At 41.8% G+C, this 17541-nt stretch overlaps 31 non-coding genes across 31 annotated transcripts; all 31 read left to right on the plus strand.

Annotated features, from left to right (window-relative positions):
* Positions 1-407: 407 nt before the first annotated feature.
* Positions 408-480, plus strand: TRNAT-CGU (transfer RNA threonine (anticodon CGU)). The gene has a single exon. It is a non-coding gene; the product is annotated as a tRNA-Thr (tRNA).
* Positions 481-931: 451 nt separating this feature from the next.
* Positions 932-1004, plus strand: TRNAT-UGU (transfer RNA threonine (anticodon UGU)). Its single transcript has one exon. It is a non-coding gene; the product is annotated as a tRNA-Thr (tRNA).
* A 491-nt stretch (positions 1005-1495) lies between these two features.
* TRNAT-CGU (transfer RNA threonine (anticodon CGU)) lies at positions 1496-1568 on the plus strand. The gene has a single exon. It is a non-coding gene; the product is annotated as a tRNA-Thr (tRNA).
* A 450-nt stretch (positions 1569-2018) lies between these two features.
* On the plus strand, positions 2019-2091 carry TRNAT-UGU (transfer RNA threonine (anticodon UGU)). The gene has a single exon. It is a non-coding gene; the product is annotated as a tRNA-Thr (tRNA).
* A 491-nt stretch (positions 2092-2582) lies between these two features.
* TRNAT-CGU (transfer RNA threonine (anticodon CGU)) lies at positions 2583-2655 on the plus strand. The gene has a single exon. It is a non-coding gene; the product is annotated as a tRNA-Thr (tRNA).
* A 451-nt stretch (positions 2656-3106) lies between these two features.
* TRNAT-UGU (transfer RNA threonine (anticodon UGU)) lies at positions 3107-3179 on the plus strand. Its single transcript has one exon. It is a non-coding gene; the product is annotated as a tRNA-Thr (tRNA).
* A 632-nt stretch (positions 3180-3811) lies between these two features.
* Positions 3812-3884, plus strand: TRNAT-CGU (transfer RNA threonine (anticodon CGU)). Its single transcript has one exon. It is a non-coding gene; the product is annotated as a tRNA-Thr (tRNA).
* A 451-nt stretch (positions 3885-4335) lies between these two features.
* On the plus strand, positions 4336-4408 carry TRNAT-UGU (transfer RNA threonine (anticodon UGU)). The gene has a single exon. It is a non-coding gene; the product is annotated as a tRNA-Thr (tRNA).
* A 491-nt stretch (positions 4409-4899) lies between these two features.
* Positions 4900-4972, plus strand: TRNAT-CGU (transfer RNA threonine (anticodon CGU)). Its single transcript has one exon. It is a non-coding gene; the product is annotated as a tRNA-Thr (tRNA).
* A 450-nt stretch (positions 4973-5422) lies between these two features.
* TRNAT-UGU (transfer RNA threonine (anticodon UGU)) lies at positions 5423-5495 on the plus strand. Its single transcript has one exon. It is a non-coding gene; the product is annotated as a tRNA-Thr (tRNA).
* Positions 5496-5986: 491 nt separating this feature from the next.
* TRNAT-CGU (transfer RNA threonine (anticodon CGU)) lies at positions 5987-6059 on the plus strand. The gene has a single exon. It is a non-coding gene; the product is annotated as a tRNA-Thr (tRNA).
* A 451-nt stretch (positions 6060-6510) lies between these two features.
* On the plus strand, positions 6511-6583 carry TRNAT-UGU (transfer RNA threonine (anticodon UGU)). Its single transcript has one exon. It is a non-coding gene; the product is annotated as a tRNA-Thr (tRNA).
* Positions 6584-7074: 491 nt separating this feature from the next.
* On the plus strand, positions 7075-7147 carry TRNAT-CGU (transfer RNA threonine (anticodon CGU)). Its single transcript has one exon. It is a non-coding gene; the product is annotated as a tRNA-Thr (tRNA).
* A 451-nt stretch (positions 7148-7598) lies between these two features.
* TRNAT-UGU (transfer RNA threonine (anticodon UGU)) lies at positions 7599-7671 on the plus strand. The gene has a single exon. It is a non-coding gene; the product is annotated as a tRNA-Thr (tRNA).
* Positions 7672-8162: 491 nt separating this feature from the next.
* On the plus strand, positions 8163-8235 carry TRNAT-CGU (transfer RNA threonine (anticodon CGU)). Its single transcript has one exon. It is a non-coding gene; the product is annotated as a tRNA-Thr (tRNA).
* Positions 8236-8685: 450 nt separating this feature from the next.
* TRNAT-UGU (transfer RNA threonine (anticodon UGU)) lies at positions 8686-8758 on the plus strand. The gene has a single exon. It is a non-coding gene; the product is annotated as a tRNA-Thr (tRNA).
* Positions 8759-9249: 491 nt separating this feature from the next.
* Positions 9250-9322, plus strand: TRNAT-CGU (transfer RNA threonine (anticodon CGU)). The gene has a single exon. It is a non-coding gene; the product is annotated as a tRNA-Thr (tRNA).
* A 451-nt stretch (positions 9323-9773) lies between these two features.
* Positions 9774-9846, plus strand: TRNAT-UGU (transfer RNA threonine (anticodon UGU)). Its single transcript has one exon. It is a non-coding gene; the product is annotated as a tRNA-Thr (tRNA).
* Positions 9847-10337: 491 nt separating this feature from the next.
* On the plus strand, positions 10338-10410 carry TRNAT-CGU (transfer RNA threonine (anticodon CGU)). Its single transcript has one exon. It is a non-coding gene; the product is annotated as a tRNA-Thr (tRNA).
* Positions 10411-10861: 451 nt separating this feature from the next.
* On the plus strand, positions 10862-10934 carry TRNAT-UGU (transfer RNA threonine (anticodon UGU)). Its single transcript has one exon. It is a non-coding gene; the product is annotated as a tRNA-Thr (tRNA).
* A 632-nt stretch (positions 10935-11566) lies between these two features.
* Positions 11567-11639, plus strand: TRNAT-CGU (transfer RNA threonine (anticodon CGU)). The gene has a single exon. It is a non-coding gene; the product is annotated as a tRNA-Thr (tRNA).
* A 451-nt stretch (positions 11640-12090) lies between these two features.
* Positions 12091-12163, plus strand: TRNAT-UGU (transfer RNA threonine (anticodon UGU)). The gene has a single exon. It is a non-coding gene; the product is annotated as a tRNA-Thr (tRNA).
* A 491-nt stretch (positions 12164-12654) lies between these two features.
* TRNAT-CGU (transfer RNA threonine (anticodon CGU)) lies at positions 12655-12727 on the plus strand. The gene has a single exon. It is a non-coding gene; the product is annotated as a tRNA-Thr (tRNA).
* A 450-nt stretch (positions 12728-13177) lies between these two features.
* Positions 13178-13250, plus strand: TRNAT-UGU (transfer RNA threonine (anticodon UGU)). Its single transcript has one exon. It is a non-coding gene; the product is annotated as a tRNA-Thr (tRNA).
* A 491-nt stretch (positions 13251-13741) lies between these two features.
* Positions 13742-13814, plus strand: TRNAT-CGU (transfer RNA threonine (anticodon CGU)). The gene has a single exon. It is a non-coding gene; the product is annotated as a tRNA-Thr (tRNA).
* Positions 13815-14265: 451 nt separating this feature from the next.
* Positions 14266-14338, plus strand: TRNAT-UGU (transfer RNA threonine (anticodon UGU)). Its single transcript has one exon. It is a non-coding gene; the product is annotated as a tRNA-Thr (tRNA).
* Positions 14339-14829: 491 nt separating this feature from the next.
* TRNAT-CGU (transfer RNA threonine (anticodon CGU)) lies at positions 14830-14902 on the plus strand. The gene has a single exon. It is a non-coding gene; the product is annotated as a tRNA-Thr (tRNA).
* A 451-nt stretch (positions 14903-15353) lies between these two features.
* On the plus strand, positions 15354-15426 carry TRNAT-UGU (transfer RNA threonine (anticodon UGU)). Its single transcript has one exon. It is a non-coding gene; the product is annotated as a tRNA-Thr (tRNA).
* Positions 15427-15917: 491 nt separating this feature from the next.
* TRNAT-CGU (transfer RNA threonine (anticodon CGU)) lies at positions 15918-15990 on the plus strand. Its single transcript has one exon. It is a non-coding gene; the product is annotated as a tRNA-Thr (tRNA).
* A 451-nt stretch (positions 15991-16441) lies between these two features.
* On the plus strand, positions 16442-16514 carry TRNAT-UGU (transfer RNA threonine (anticodon UGU)). Its single transcript has one exon. It is a non-coding gene; the product is annotated as a tRNA-Thr (tRNA).
* A 491-nt stretch (positions 16515-17005) lies between these two features.
* On the plus strand, positions 17006-17078 carry TRNAT-CGU (transfer RNA threonine (anticodon CGU)). The gene has a single exon. It is a non-coding gene; the product is annotated as a tRNA-Thr (tRNA).
* Positions 17079-17541: the final 463 nt, after the last annotated feature.

Consider the following 17541-nt stretch of genomic DNA (forward strand, 5'->3'; position numbering starts at 1 on the left):
TTTTTGTTCCCCGGAATTCCAAATCAACAACCATAATGTCGAAGTCCTGCAGTCTTTAAATGTCATTCCAAGAATTACACTATTAACATCACCGTATTCTCTTCAGGTTGCGGAAACTTTTCATAGCCATGTAGGTCAGTGCGATGGCATGCTCTTCTGCTGGGCGCGCGGACACTCTTCATACAAAACCGAGAGTGTTTTCCAGTCTATTGTTTTGAAGTAAAGTGTCGTTCAAAATCATTGTTGTCTCTCCTGGAGTGGTGGGTTGAAATTCCACTTCCTTCAGAATGCTTTTCCTTAAACACTACTCATGGCGTTTTAGGTAGTGCTACCTGCAAATATTTAAAATGTAAATTAACTTTCTGGTGCAAATGTGGAAAAACGTTTGTGGCAGTGCGCCACAGGCAGGCTTCATAGCTCAGAGGTTAGAGCACTGGTCTCGTAAACCAGGGGTCGTGAGTTCAATTCTCACTGGGGCCTTTCCTGCAAGCCTAGGCTGATAGGTAGAAGAAGTACCTTGGAACCATGTTGGTAGTGAAACATACTAACACAACTACAGACTATTTTATGGCCAAATGTTTCGGAGCTGCCTAGGTTTCCTCATCAGGATAATAATAGGATGTATCTGAAGGATTAAAAAATACTAGGCAGATGTGAACACCTTGCTTCTAAACCAGTAATTTGAACCAAGGAAGTAAAAAGTCCAGTTAATGACAAACAGCTCCAGTCTTTATACTTCATCCCAAGAATTGGACTCTTAACGTGACCACTCTTTCTTTACGTTTCACAATTTTTCACACGTGTGTTTTTCCGGATGACTGCGAGAGCCCTCCTGGAGGCATTGGTTACAATCCCACTTATGACATTCTAGAATTTGGAAAAAGGAATGTAGAAATGGACGAAAAACACTGTACGAGTAGTTGAAGAAATGGGCTTCATAGCTCAGGGGTTAGAGCACTGGTCTTGTAAACCAGGGGTCGTGAGTTCAATTCTCACTGGGGCCTAATTTATTAGTCTAGGGTATTGTGAATACTTTTGGAACGGGTTTTGTGGACCGAGGAAGAGATAGAATCTATCAAGAGTTCTATTTTTTGTTCCCCGGAATTCCAAATCAACAACCATAATGTCGAAGTCCTGCAGTCTTTAAATGTCATTCCAAGAATTACACTATTAACATCACCGTATTCTCTTCAGGTTGCGGAAACTTTTCATAGCCATGTAGGTCAGTGCGATGGCATGCTCTTCTGCTGGGCGCACGGACACTCTTCATACAAAACCGAGAGTGTTTTCCAGTCTATTGTTTTGAAGTAAAGTGTCGTTCAAAATCATTTTTGTCTCTCCTGGAGTGGTGGGTTGAAATTCCACTTCCTTCAGAATGCTTTTCCTTAAACACTACTCATGGCGTTTTAGGTAGTGCTACCTGCAAATATTTAAAATGTAAATTAACTTTCTGGTGCAAATGTGGAAAAAAATTTGTGGCAGTGCGCCACAGGCAGGCTTCATAGCTCAGAGGTTAGAGCACTGGTCTCGTAAACCAGGGGTCGTGAGTTCAATTCTCACTGGGGCCTTTCCTGCAAGCCTAGGCTGATAGGTAGAAGAAGTACCTTGGAACCATGTTGGTTGTGAACCATACTAACACAGCTACAGACTATTTTATGGCCAAATGTTTCGGAGCTGCCTAGGTTTCCTCATCAGGATAATAATAGGATGTATCTGAAGGATTAAAAAATACTAGGCAGATGTGAACACCTTGCTTCTAAACCAGTAATTTGAACCAAGGAAGTAAAAAGTCCAGTTAATGACAAACAGCTCCAGTCTTTATACTTCATCCCAAGAATTGGACTCTTAACGTGACCACTCTTTCTTTACGTTTCACAATTTTTCACACGTGTGTTTTTCCGGATGACTGCGAGAGCCCTCCTGGAGGCATTGGTTACAATCCCACTTATGACATTCTAGAATTTGGAAAAAGGAATGTAGAAATGGACAAAAACACTGTGCGAGTAGTTGAAGAAATGGGCTTCATAGCTCAGGGGTTAGAGCACTGGTCTTGTAAACCAGGGGTCGTGAGTTCAATTCTCACTGGGGCCTAATTTATTAGTCTAGGGTATTGTGAATACTTTTGGAACGGGTTTTGTGGACCGAGGAAGAGATAGAATCTATCAAGAGTTCTATTTTTTGTTCCCCGGAATTCCAAATCAACAACCATAATGTCGAAGTCCTGCAGTCTTTAAATGTCATTCCAAGAATTACACTATTAACATCACCGTATTCTCTTCAGGTTGCGGAAACTTTTCATAGCCATGTAGGTCAGTGCGATGGCATGCTCTTCTGCTGGGCGCGCGGACACTCTTCATACAAAACCGAGAGTGTTTTCCAGTCTATTGTTTTGAAGTAAAGTGTCGTTCAAAATCATTGTTGTCTCTCCTGGAGTGGTGGGTTGAAATTCCACTTCCTTCAGAATGCTTTTCCTTAAACACTACTCATGGCGTTTTAGGTAGTGCTACCTGCAAATATTTAAAATGTAAATTAACTTTCTGGTGCAAATGTGGAAAAAAATTTGTGGCAGTGCGCCACAGGCAGGCTTCATAGCTCAGAGGTTAGAGCACTGGTCTCGTAAACCAGGGGTCGTGAGTTCAATTCTCACTGGGGCCTTTCCTGCAAGCCTAGGCTGATAGGTAGAAGAAGTACCTTGGAACCATGTTGGTTGTGAACCATACTAACACAGCTACAGACTATTTTATGGCCAAATGTTTCGGAGCTGCCTAGGTTTCCTCATCAGGATAATAATAGGATGTATCTGAAGGATTAAAAAATACTAGGCAGATGTGAACACCTTGCTTCTAAACCAGTAATTTGAACCAAGGAAGTAAAAAGTCCAGTTAATGACAAACAGCTCCAGTCTTTATACTTCATCCCAAGAATTGGACTCTTAACGTGACCACTCTTTCTTTACGTTTCACAATTTTTCACACGTGTGTTTTTCCGGATGACTGCGAGAGCCCTCCTGGAGGCATTGGTTACAATCCCACTTATGACATTCTAGAATTTGGAAAAAGGAATGTAGAAATGGACGAAAAACACTGTGCGAGTAGTTGAAGAAATGGGCTTCATAGCTCAGGGGTTAGAGCACTGGTCTTGTAAACCAGGGGTCGTGAGTTCAATTCTCACTGGGGCCTTTCCTGCAAGCCTAGGCTGATAGGTAGAAGAAGTACTTTGGAACCATGTTGGTAGTGAAACATACTAACACAGCTACAGACTATTTTATGGCCAAATGTTTCGGAGCTGGGGTCGTGAGTTCAATTCTCACTGGGGCCTAATTTATTAGTCTAGGGTATTGTGAATACTTTTGGAACGGATAGATAGATAGAGATAGAAGAGATAGAATCTATCAAGAGTTCTATTTTTTGTTCCCCGGAATTCCAAATCAACAACCATAATGTCGAAGTCCTGCAGTCTTTAAATGTCATTCCAAGAATTACACTATTAACATCACCGTATTCTCTTCAGGTTGCGGAAACTTTTCATAGCCATGTAGGTCAGTGCGATGGCATGCTCTTCTGCTGGGCGCGCGGACACTCTTCATACAAAACCGAGAGTGTTTTCCAGTCTATTGTTTTGAAGTAAAGTGTCGTTCAAAATCATTGTTGTCTCTCCTGGAGTGGTGGGTTGAAATTCCACTTCCTTCAGAATGCTTTTCCTTAAACACTACTCATGGCGTTTTAGGTAGTGCTACCTGCAAATATTTAAAATGTAAATTAACTTTCTGGTGCAAATGTGGAAAAACGTTTGTGGCAGTGCGCCACAGGCAGGCTTCATAGCTCAGAGGTTAGAGCACTGGTCTCGTAAACCAGGGGTCGTGAGTTCAATTCTCACTGGGGCCTTTCCTGCAAGCCTAGGCTGATAGGTAGAAGAAGTACCTTGGAACCATGTTGGTAGTGAAACATACTAACACAACTACAGACTATTTTATGGCCAAATGTTTCGGAGCTGCCTAGGTTTCCTCATCAGGATAATAATAGGATGTATCTGAAGGATTAAAAAATACTAGGCAGATGTGAACACCTTGCTTCTAAACCAGTAATTTGAACCAAGGAAGTAAAAAGTCCAGTTAATGACAAACAGCTCCAGTCTTTATACTTCATCCCAAGAATTGGACTCTTAACGTGACCACTCTTTCTTTACGTTTCACAATTTTTCACACGTGTGTTTTTCCGGATGACTGCGAGAGCCCTCCTGGAGGCATTGGTTACAATCCCACTTATGACATTCTAGAATTTGGAAAAAGGAATGTAGAAATGGACGAAAAACACTGTACGAGTAGTTGAAGAAATGGGCTTCATAGCTCAGGGGTTAGAGCACTGGTCTTGTAAACCAGGGGTCGTGAGTTCAATTCTCACTGGGGCCTAATTTATTAGTCTAGGGTATTGTGAATACTTTTGGAACGGGTTTTGTGGACCGAGGAAGAGATAGAATCTATCAAGAGTTCTATTTTTTGTTCCCCGGAATTCCAAATCAACAACCATAATGTCGAAGTCCTGCAGTCTTTAAATGTCATTCCAAGAATTACACTATTAACATCACCGTATTCTCTTCAGGTTGCGGAAACTTTTCATAGCCATGTAGGTCAGTGCGATGGCATGCTCTTCTGCTGGGCGCACGGACACTCTTCATACAAAACCGAGAGTGTTTTCCAGTCTATTGTTTTGAAGTAAAGTGTCGTTCAAAATCATTTTTGTCTCTCCTGGAGTGGTGGGTTGAAATTCCACTTCCTTCAGAATGCTTTTCCTTAAACACTACTCATGGCGTTTTAGGTAGTGCTACCTGCAAATATTTAAAATGTAAATTAACTTTCTGGTGCAAATGTGGAAAAAAATTTGTGGCAGTGCGCCACAGGCAGGCTTCATAGCTCAGAGGTTAGAGCACTGGTCTCGTAAACCAGGGGTCGTGAGTTCAATTCTCACTGGGGCCTTTCCTGCAAGCCTAGGCTGATAGGTAGAAGAAGTACCTTGGAACCATGTTGGTTGTGAACCATACTAACACAGCTACAGACTATTTTATGGCCAAATGTTTCGGAGCTGCCTAGGTTTCCTCATCAGGATAATAATAGGATGTATCTGAAGGATTAAAAAATACTAGGCAGATGTGAACACCTTGCTTCTAAACCAGTAATTTGAACCAAGGAAGTAAAAAGTCCAGTTAATGACAAACAGCTCCAGTCTTTATACTTCATCCCAAGAATTGGACTCTTAACGTGACCACTCTTTCTTTACGTTTCACAATTTTTCACACGTGTGTTTTTCCGGATGACTGCGAGAGCCCTCCTGGAGGCATTGGTTACAATCCCACTTATGACATTCTAGAATTTGGAAAAAGGAATGTAGAAATGGACAAAAACACTGTGCGAGTAGTTGAAGAAATGGGCTTCATAGCTCAGGGGTTAGAGCACTGGTCTTGTAAACCAGGGGTCGTGAGTTCAATTCTCACTGGGGCCTAATTTATTAGTCTAGGGTATTGTGAATACTTTTGGAACGGGTTTTGTGGACCGAGGAAGAGATAGAATCTATCAAGAGTTCTATTTTTTGTTCCCCGGAATTCCAAATCAACAACCATAATGTCGAAGTCCTGCAGTCTTTAAATGTCATTCCAAGAATTACACTATTAACATCACCGTATTCTCTTCAGGTTGCGGAAACTTTTCATAGCCATGTAGGTCAGTGCGATGGCATGCTCTTCTGCTGGGCGCGCGGACACTCTTCATACAAAACCGAGAGTGTTTTCCAGTCTATTGTTTTGAAGTAAAGTGTCGTTCAAAATCATTGTTGTCTCTCCTGGAGTGGTGGGTTGAAATTCCACTTCCTTCAGAATGCTTTTCCTTAAACACTACTCATGGCGTTTTAGGTAGTGCTACCTGCAAATATTTAAAATGTAAATTAACTTTCTGGTGCAAATGTGGAAAAAAATTTGTGGCAGTGCGCCACAGGCAGGCTTCATAGCTCAGAGGTTAGAGCACTGGTCTCGTAAACCAGGGGTCGTGAGTTCAATTCTCACTGGGGCCTTTCCTGCAAGCCTAGGCTGATAGGTAGAAGAAGTACCTTGGAACCATGTTGGTTGTGAACCATACTAACACAGCTACAGACTATTTTATGGCCAAATGTTTCGGAGCTGCCTAGGTTTCCTCATCAGGATAATAATAGGATGTATCTGAAGGATTAAAAAATACTAGGCAGATGTGAACACCTTGCTTCTAAACCAGTAATTTGAACCAAGGAAGTAAAAAGTCCAGTTAATGACAAACAGCTCCAGTCTTTATACTTCATCCCAAGAATTGGACTCTTAACGTGACCACTCTTTCTTTACGTTTCACAATTTTTCACACGTGTGTTTTTCCGGATGACTGCGAGAGCCCTCCTGGAGGCATTGGTTACAATCCCACTTATGACATTCTAGAATTTGGAAAAAGGAATGTAGAAATGGACGAAAAACACTGTGCGAGTAGTTGAAGAAATGGGCTTCATAGCTCAGGGGTTAGAGCACTGGTCTTGTAAACCAGGGGTCGTGAGTTCAATTCTCACTGGGGCCTAATTTATTAGTCTAGGGTATTGTGAATACTTTTGGAACGGGTTTTGTGGACCGAGGAAGAGATAGAATCTATCAAGAGTTCTATTTTTTGTTCCCCGGAATTCCAAATCAACAACCATAATGTCGAAGTCCTGCAGTCTTTAAATGTCATTCCAAGAATTACACTATTAACATCACCGTATTCTCTTCAGGTTGCGGAAACTTTTCATAGCCATGTAGGTCAGTGCGATGGCATGCTCTTCTGCTGGGCGCGCGGACACTCTTCATACAAAACCGAGAGTGTTTTCCAGTCTATTGTTTTGAAGTAAAGTGTCGTTCAAAATCATTGTTGTCTCTCCTGGAGTGGTGGGTTGAAATTCCACTTCCTTCAGAATGCTTTTCCTTAAACACTACTCATGGCGTTTTAGGTAGTGCTACCTGCAAATATTTAAAATGTAAATTAACTTTCTGGTGCAAATGTGGAAAAAAATTTGTGGCAGTGCGCCACAGGCAGGCTTCATAGCTCAGAGGTTAGAGCACTGGTCTCGTAAACCAGGGGTCGTGAGTTCAATTCTCACTGGGGCCTTTCCTGCAAGCCTAGGCTGATAGGTAGAAGAAGTACCTTGGAACCATGTTGGTTGTGAACCATACTAACACAGCTACAGACTATTTTATGGCCAAATGTTTCGGAGCTGCCTAGGTTTCCTCATCAGGATAATAATAGGATGTATCTGAAGGATTAAAAAATACTAGGCAGATGTGAACACCTTGCTTCTAAACCAGTAATTTGAACCAAGGAAGTAAAAAGTCCAGTTAATGACAAACAGCTCCAGTCTTTATACTTCATCCCAAGAATTGGACTCTTAACGTGACCACTCTTTCTTTACGTTTCACAATTTTTCACACGTGTGTTTTTCCGGATGACTGCGAGAGCCCTCCTGGAGGCATTGGTTACAATCCCACTTATGACATTCTAGAATTTGGAAAAAGGAATGTAGAAATGGACGAAAAACACTGTGCGAGTAGTTGAAGAAATGGGCTTCATAGCTCAGGGGTTAGAGCACTGGTCTTGTAAACCAGGGGTCGTGAGTTCAATTCTCACTGGGGCCTAATTTATTAGTCTAGGGTATTGTGAATACTTTTGGAACGGGTTTTGTGGACCGAGGAAGAGATAGAATCTATCAAGAGTTCTATTTTTTGTTCCCCGGAATTCCAAATCAACAACCATAATGTCGAAGTCCTGCAGTCTTTAAATGTCATTCCAAGAATTACACTATTAACATCACCGTATTCTCTTCAGGTTGCGGAAACTTTTCATAGCCATGTAGGTCAGTGCGATGGCATGCTCTTCTGCTGGGCGCACGGACACTCTTCATACAAAACCGAGAGTGTTTTCCAGTCTATTGTTTTGAAGTAAAGTGTCGTTCAAAATCATTTTTGTCTCTCCTGGAGTGGTGGGTTGAAATTCCACTTCCTTCAGAATGCTTTTCCTTAAACACTACTCATGGCGTTTTAGGTAGTGCTACCTGCAAATATTTAAAATGTAAATTAACTTTCTGGTGCAAATGTGGAAAAAAATTTGTGGCAGTGCGCCACAGGCAGGCTTCATAGCTCAGAGGTTAGAGCACTGGTCTCGTAAACCAGGGGTCGTGAGTTCAATTCTCACTGGGGCCTTTCCTGCAAGCCTAGGCTGATAGGTAGAAGAAGTACCTTGGAACCATGTTGGTTGTGAACCATACTAACACAGCTACAGACTATTTTATGGCCAAATGTTTCGGAGCTGCCTAGGTTTCCTCATCAGGATAATAATAGGATGTATCTGAAGGATTAAAAAATACTAGGCAGATGTGAACACCTTGCTTCTAAACCAGTAATTTGAACCAAGGAAGTAAAAAGTCCAGTTAATGACAAACAGCTCCAGTCTTTATACTTCATCCCAAGAATTGGACTCTTAACGTGACCACTCTTTCTTTACGTTTCACAATTTTTCACACGTGTGTTTTTCCGGATGACTGCGAGAGCCCTCCTGGAGGCATTGGTTACAATCCCACTTATGACATTCTAGAATTTGGAAAAAGGAATGTAGAAATGGACAAAAACACTGTGCGAGTAGTTGAAGAAATGGGCTTCATAGCTCAGGGGTTAGAGCACTGGTCTTGTAAACCAGGGGTCGTGAGTTCAATTCTCACTGGGGCCTAATTTATTAGTCTAGGGTATTGTGAATACTTTTGGAACGGGTTTTGTGGACCGAGGAAGAGATAGAATCTATCAAGAGTTCTATTTTTTGTTCCCCGGAATTCCAAATCAACAACCATAATGTCGAAGTCCTGCAGTCTTTAAATGTCATTCCAAGAATTACACTATTAACATCACCGTATTCTCTTCAGGTTGCGGAAACTTTTCATAGCCATGTAGGTCAGTGCGATGGCATGCTCTTCTGCTGGGCGCGCGGACACTCTTCATACAAAACCGAGAGTGTTTTCCAGTCTATTGTTTTGAAGTAAAGTGTCGTTCAAAATCATTGTTGTCTCTCCTGGAGTGGTGGGTTGAAATTCCACTTCCTTCAGAATGCTTTTCCTTAAACACTACTCATGGCGTTTTAGGTAGTGCTACCTGCAAATATTTAAAATGTAAATTAACTTTCTGGTGCAAATGTGGAAAAAAATTTGTGGCAGTGCGCCACAGGCAGGCTTCATAGCTCAGAGGTTAGAGCACTGGTCTCGTAAACCAGGGGTCGTGAGTTCAATTCTCACTGGGGCCTTTCCTGCAAGCCTAGGCTGATAGGTAGAAGAAGTACCTTGGAACCATGTTGGTTGTGAACCATACTAACACAGCTACAGACTATTTTATGGCCAAATGTTTCGGAGCTGCCTAGGTTTCCTCATCAGGATAATAATAGGATGTATCTGAAGGATTAAAAAATACTAGGCAGATGTGAACACCTTGCTTCTAAACCAGTAATTTGAACCAAGGAAGTAAAAAGTCCAGTTAATGACAAACAGCTCCAGTCTTTATACTTCATCCCAAGAATTGGACTCTTAACGTGACCACTCTTTCTTTACGTTTCACAATTTTTCACACGTGTGTTTTTCCGGATGACTGCGAGAGCCCTCCTGGAGGCATTGGTTACAATCCCACTTATGACATTCTAGAATTTGGAAAAAGGAATGTAGAAATGGACGAAAAACACTGTGCGAGTAGTTGAAGAAATGGGCTTCATAGCTCAGGGGTTAGAGCACTGGTCTTGTAAACCAGGGGTCGTGAGTTCAATTCTCACTGGGGCCTAATTTATTAGTCTAGGGTATTGTGAATACTTTTGGAACGGGTTTTGTGGACCGAGGAAGAGATAGAATCTATCAAGAGTTCTATTTTTTGTTCCCCGGAATTCCAAATCAACAACCATAATGTCGAAGTCCTGCAGTCTTTAAATGTCATTCCAAGAATTACACTATTAACATCACCGTATTCTCTTCAGGTTGCGGAAACTTTTCATAGCCATGTAGGTCAGTGCGATGGCATGCTCTTCTGCTGGGCGCGCGGACACTCTTCATACAAAACCGAGAGTGTTTTCCAGTCTATTGTTTTGAAGTAAAGTGTCGTTCAAAATCATTGTTGTCTCTCCTGGAGTGGTGGGTTGAAATTCCACTTCCTTCAGAATGCTTTTCCTTAAACACTACTCATGGCGTTTTAGGTAGTGCTACCTGCAAATATTTAAAATGTAAATTAACTTTCTGGTGCAAATGTGGAAAAAAATTTGTGGCAGTGCGCCACAGGCAGGCTTCATAGCTCAGAGGTTAGAGCACTGGTCTCGTAAACCAGGGGTCGTGAGTTCAATTCTCACTGGGGCCTTTCCTGCAAGCCTAGGCTGATAGGTAGAAGAAGTACCTTGGAACCATGTTGGTTGTGAACCATACTAACACAGCTACAGACTATTTTATGGCCAAATGTTTCGGAGCTGCCTAGGTTTCCTCATCAGGATAATAATAGGATGTATCTGAAGGATTAAAAAATACTAGGCAGATGTGAACACCTTGCTTCTAAACCAGTAATTTGAACCAAGGAAGTAAAAAGTCCAGTTAATGACAAACAGCTCCAGTCTTTATACTTCATCCCAAGAATTGGACTCTTAACGTGACCACTCTTTCTTTACGTTTCACAATTTTTCACACGTGTGTTTTTCCGGATGACTGCGAGAGCCCTCCTGGAGGCATTGGTTACAATCCCACTTATGACATTCTAGAATTTGGAAAAAGGAATGTAGAAATGGACGAAAAACACTGTGCGAGTAGTTGAAGAAATGGGCTTCATAGCTCAGGGGTTAGAGCACTGGTCTTGTAAACCAGGGGTCGTGAGTTCAATTCTCACTGGGGCCTTTCCTGCAAGCCTAGGCTGATAGGTAGAAGAAGTACTTTGGAACCATGTTGGTAGTGAAACATACTAACACAGCTACAGACTATTTTATGGCCAAATGTTTCGGAGCTGGGGTCGTGAGTTCAATTCTCACTGGGGCCTAATTTATTAGTCTAGGGTATTGTGAATACTTTTGGAACGGATAGATAGATAGAGATAGAAGAGATAGAATCTATCAAGAGTTCTATTTTTTGTTCCCCGGAATTCCAAATCAACAACCATAATGTCGAAGTCCTGCAGTCTTTAAATGTCATTCCAAGAATTACACTATTAACATCACCGTATTCTCTTCAGGTTGCGGAAACTTTTCATAGCCATGTAGGTCAGTGCGATGGCATGCTCTTCTGCTGGGCGCGCGGACACTCTTCATACAAAACCGAGAGTGTTTTCCAGTCTATTGTTTTGAAGTAAAGTGTCGTTCAAAATCATTGTTGTCTCTCCTGGAGTGGTGGGTTGAAATTCCACTTCCTTCAGAATGCTTTTCCTTAAACACTACTCATGGCGTTTTAGGTAGTGCTACCTGCAAATATTTAAAATGTAAATTAACTTTCTGGTGCAAATGTGGAAAAACGTTTGTGGCAGTGCGCCACAGGCAGGCTTCATAGCTCAGAGGTTAGAGCACTGGTCTCGTAAACCAGGGGTCGTGAGTTCAATTCTCACTGGGGCCTTTCCTGCAAGCCTAGGCTGATAGGTAGAAGAAGTACCTTGGAACCATGTTGGTAGTGAAACATACTAACACAACTACAGACTATTTTATGGCCAAATGTTTCGGAGCTGCCTAGGTTTCCTCATCAGGATAATAATAGGATGTATCTGAAGGATTAAAAAATACTAGGCAGATGTGAACACCTTGCTTCTAAACCAGTAATTTGAACCAAGGAAGTAAAAAGTCCAGTTAATGACAAACAGCTCCAGTCTTTATACTTCATCCCAAGAATTGGACTCTTAACGTGACCACTCTTTCTTTACGTTTCACAATTTTTCACACGTGTGTTTTTCCGGATGACTGCGAGAGCCCTCCTGGAGGCATTGGTTACAATCCCACTTATGACATTCTAGAATTTGGAAAAAGGAATGTAGAAATGGACGAAAAACACTGTACGAGTAGTTGAAGAAATGGGCTTCATAGCTCAGGGGTTAGAGCACTGGTCTTGTAAACCAGGGGTCGTGAGTTCAATTCTCACTGGGGCCTAATTTATTAGTCTAGGGTATTGTGAATACTTTTGGAACGGGTTTTGTGGACCGAGGAAGAGATAGAATCTATCAAGAGTTCTATTTTTTGTTCCCCGGAATTCCAAATCAACAACCATAATGTCGAAGTCCTGCAGTCTTTAAATGTCATTCCAAGAATTACACTATTAACATCACCGTATTCTCTTCAGGTTGCGGAAACTTTTCATAGCCATGTAGGTCAGTGCGATGGCATGCTCTTCTGCTGGGCGCACGGACACTCTTCATACAAAACCGAGAGTGTTTTCCAGTCTATTGTTTTGAAGTAAAGTGTCGTTCAAAATCATTTTTGTCTCTCCTGGAGTGGTGGGTTGAAATTCCACTTCCTTCAGAATGCTTTTCCTTAAACACTACTCATGGCGTTTTAGGTAGTGCTACCTGCAAATATTTAAAATGTAAATTAACTTTCTGGTGCAAATGTGGAAAAAAATTTGTGGCAGTGCGCCACAGGCAGGCTTCATAGCTCAGAGGTTAGAGCACTGGTCTCGTAAACCAGGGGTCGTGAGTTCGATTCTCACTGGGGCCTTTCCTGCAAGCCTAGGCTGATAGGTAGAAGAAGTACCTTGGAACCATGTTGGTTGTGAACCATACTAACACAGCTACAGACTATTTTATGGCCAAATGTTTCGGAGCTGCCTAGGTTTCCTCATCAGGATAATAATAGGATGTATCTGAAGGATTAAAAAATACTAGGCAGATGTGAACACCTTGCTTCTAAACCAGTAATTTGAACCAAGGAAGTAAAAAGTCCAGTTAATGACAAACAGCTCCAGTCTTTATACTTCATCCCAAGAATTGGACTCTTAACGTGACCACTCTTTCTTTACGTTTCACAATTTTTCACACGTGTGTTTTTCCGGATGACTGCGAGAGCCCTCCTGGAGGCATTGGTTACAATCCCACTTATGACATTCTAGAATTTGGAAAAAGGAATGTAGAAATGGACAAAAACACTGTGCGAGTAGTTGAAGAAATGGGCTTCATAGCTCAGGGGTTAGAGCACTGGTCTTGTAAACCAGGGGTCGTGAGTTCAATTCTCACTGGGGCCTAATTTATTAGTCTAGGGTATTGTGAATACTTTTGGAACGGGTTTTGTGGACCGAGGAAGAGATAGAATCTATCAAGAGTTCTATTTTTTGTTCCCCGGAATTCCAAATCAACAACCATAATGTCGAAGTCCTGCAGTCTTTAAATGTCATTCCAAGAATTACACTATTAACATCACCGTATTCTCTTCAGGTTGCGGAAACTTTTCATAGCCATGTAGGTCAGTGCGATGGCATGCTCTTCTGCTGGGCGCGCGGACACTCTTCATACAAAACCGAGAGTGTTTTCCAGTCTATTGTTTTGAAGTAAAGTGTCGTTCAAAATCATTGTTGTCTCTCCTGGAGTGGTGGGTTGAAATTCCACTTCCTTCAGAATGCTTTTCCTTAAACACTACTCATGGCGTTTTAGGTAGTGCTACCTGCAAATATTTAAAATGTAAATTAACTTTCTGGTGCAAATGTGGAAAAAAATTTGTGGCAGTGCGCCACAGGCAGGCTTCATAGCTCAGAGGTTAGAGCACTGGTCTCGTAAACCAGGGGTCGTGAGTTCAATTCTCACTGGGGCCTTTCCTGCAAGCCTAGGCTGATAGGTAGAAGAAGTACCTTGGAACCATGTTGGTTGTGAACCATACTAACACAGCTACAGACTATTTTATGGCCAAATGTTTCGGAGCTGCCTAGGTTTCCTCATCAGGATAATAATAGGATGTATCTGAAGGATTAAAAAATACTAGGCAGATGTGAACACCTTGCTTCTAAACCAGTAATTTGAACCAAGGAAGTAAAAAGTCCAGTTAATGACAAACAGCTCCAGTCTTTATACTTCATCCCAAGAATTGGACTCTTAACGTGACCACTCTTTCTTTACGTTTCACAATTTTTCACACGTGTGTTTTTCCGGATGACTGCGAGAGCCCTCCTGGAGGCATTGGTTACAATCCCACTTATGACATTCTAGAATTTGGAAAAAGGAATGTAGAAATGGACGAAAAACACTGTGCGAGTAGTTGAAGAAATGGGCTTCATAGCTCAGGGGTTAGAGCACTGGTCTTGTAAACCAGGGGTCGTGAGTTCAATTCTCACTGGGGCCTAATTTATTAGTCTAGGGTATTGTGAATACTTTTGGAACGGGTTTTGTGGACCGAGGAAGAGATAGAATCTATCAAGAGTTCTATTTTTTGTTCCCCGGAATTCCAAATCAACAACCATAATGTCGAAGTCCTGCAGTCTTTAAATGTCATTCCAAGAATTACACTATTAACATCACCGTATTCTCTTCAGGTTGCGGAAACTTTTCATAGCCATGTAGGTCAGTGCGATGGCATGCTCTTCTGCTGGGCGCGCGGACACTCTTCATACAAAACCGAGAGTGTTTTCCAGTCTATTGTTTTGAAGTAAAGTGTCGTTCAAAATCATTGTTGTCTCTCCTGGAGTGGTGGGTTGAAATTCCACTTCCTTCAGAATGCTTTTCCTTAAACACTACTCATGGCGTTTTAGGTAGTGCTACCTGCAAATATTTAAAATGTAAATTAACTTTCTGGTGCAAATGTGGAAAAAAATTTGTGGCAGTGCGCCACAGGCAGGCTTCATAGCTCAGAGGTTAGAGCACTGGTCTCGTAAACCAGGGGTCGTGAGTTAAATTCTCACTGGGGCCTTTCCTGCAAGCCTAGGCTGATAGGTAGAAGAAGTACCTTGGAACCATGTTGGTTGTGAACCATACTAACACAGCTACAGACTATTTTATGGCCAAATGTTTCGGAGCTGCCTAGGTTTCCTCATCAGGATAATAATAGGATGTATCTGAAGGATTAAAAAATACTAGGCAGATGTGAACACCTTGCTTCTAAACCAGTAATTTGAACCAAGGAAGTAAAAAGTCCAGTTAATGACAAACAGCTCCAGTCTTTATACTTCATCCCAAGAATTGGACTCTTAACGTGACCACTCTTTCTTTACGTTTCACAATTTTTCACACGTGTGTTTTTCCGGATGACTGCGAGAGCCCTCCTGGAGGCATTGGTTACAATCCCACTTATGACATTCTAGAATTTGGAAAAAGGAATGTAGAAATGGACGAAAAACACTGTGCGAGTAGTTGAAGAAATGGGCTTCATAGCTCAGGGGTTAGAGCACTGGTCTTGTAAACCAGGGGTCGTGAGTTCAATTCTCACTGGGGCCTAATTTATTAGTCTAGGGTATTGTGAATACTTTTGGAACAGGTTTTGTGGACCGAGGAAGAGATAGAATCTATCAAGAGTTCTATTTTTTGTTCCCCGGAATTCCAAATCAACAACCATAATGTCGAAGTCCTGCAGTCTTTAAATGTCATTCCAAGAATTACACTATTAACATCACCGTATTCTCTTCAGGTTGCGGAAACTTTTCATAGCCATGTAGGTCAGTGCGATGGCATGCTCTTCTGCTGGGCGCGCGGACACTCTTCATACAAAACCGAGAGTGTTTTCCAGTCTATTGTTTTGAAGTAAAGTGTCGTTCAAAATCATTGTTGTCTCTCCTGGAGTGGTGGGTTGAAATTCCACTTCCTTCAGAATGCTTTTCCTTAAACACTACTCATGGCGTTTTAGGTAGTGCTACCTGCAAATATTTAAAATGTAAATTAACTTTCTGGTGCAAATGTGGAAAAACGTTTGTGGCAGTGCGCCACAGGCAGGCTTCATAGCTCAGAGGTTAGAGCACTGGTCTCGTAAACCAGGGGTCGTGAGTTCAATTCTCACTGGGGCCTTTCCTGCAAGCCTAGGCTGATAGGTAGAAGAAGTACCTTGGAACCATGTTGGTTGTGAACCATACTAACACAGCTACAGACTATTTTATGGCCAAATGTTTCGGAGCTGCCTAGGTTTCCTCATCAGGATAATAATAGGATGTATCTGAAGGATTAAAAAATACTAGGCAGATGTGAACACCTTGCTTCTAAACCAGTAATTTGAACCAAGGAAGTAAAAAGTCCAGTTAATGACAAACAGCTCCAGTCTTTATACTTCATCCCAAGAATTGGACTCTTAACGTGACCACTCTTTCTTTACGTTTCACAATTTTTCACACGTGTGTTTTTCCAGATGACTGCGAGAGCCCTCCTGGAGGCATTGGTTACAATCCCACTTATGACATTCTAGAATTTGGAAAAAGGAATGTAGAAATGGACGAAAAACACTGTGCGAGTAGTTGAAGAAATGGGCTTCATAGCTCAGGGGTTAGAGCACTGGTCTTGTAAACCAGGGGTCGTGAGTTCAATTCTCACTGGGGCCTAATTTATTAGTCTAGGGTATTGTGAATACTTTTGGAACGGGTTTTGTGGACCGAGGAAGAGATAGAATCTATCAAGAGTTCTATTTTTTGTTCCCCGGAATTCCAAATCAACAACCATAATGTCGAAGTCCTGCAGTCTTTAAATGTCATTCCAAGAATTACACTATTAACATCACCGTATTCTCTTCAGGTTGCGGAAACTTTTCATAGCCATGTAGGTCAGTGCGATGGCATGCTCTTCTGCTGGGCGCGCGGACACTCTTCATACAAAACCGAGAGTGTTTTCCAGTCTATTGTTTTGAAGTAAAGTGTCGTTCAAAATCATTGTTGTCTCTCCTGGAGTGGTGGGTTGAAATTCCACTTCCTTCAGAATGCTTTTCCTTAAACACTACTCATGGCGTTTTAGGTAGTGCTACCAGCAAATATTTAAAATGTAAATTAACTTTCTGGTGCAAATGTGGAAAAAAATTTGTGGCAGTGCGCCACAGGCAGGCTTCATAGCTCAGAGGTTAGAGCACTGGTCTCGTAAACCAGGGGTCGTGAGTTCAATTCTCACTGGGGCCTTTCCTGCAAGCCTAGGCTGATAGGTAGAAGAAGTACTTTGGAACCATGTTGGTAGTGAAACATACTAACACAGCTACAGACTATTTTATGGCCAAATGTTTCGGAGCTGCCTAGGTTTCCTCATCATGATAATAATAGGATGTATCTGAAGGATTAAAAAATACTAGGCAGATGTGAACACTTTGCTTCTAAACCAGTAATTTGAACCAAGGAAGTAAAAAGTCCAGTTAATGACAAACAGCTCCAGTCTTTATACTTCATCCCAAGAATTGGACTCTTAACGTGACCACTCTTTCTTTACGTTTCACAATTTTTCACACGTGTGTTTTTCCGGATGACTGCGAGAGCCCTCCTGGAGGCATTGGTTACAATCCCACTTATGACATTCTAGAATTTGGAAAAAGGAATGTAGAAATGGACGAAAAACACTGTGCGAGCAGTTGAAGAAATGGGCTTCATAGCT

The sequence above is a fragment of the Eleutherodactylus coqui genome, chromosome 7, assembly GCF_035609145.1.
Source record: "Eleutherodactylus coqui strain aEleCoq1 chromosome 7, aEleCoq1.hap1, whole genome shotgun sequence".
In the NCBI taxonomy this organism is placed as follows: Eukaryota; Metazoa; Chordata; class Amphibia; order Anura; family Eleutherodactylidae; genus Eleutherodactylus; species Eleutherodactylus coqui.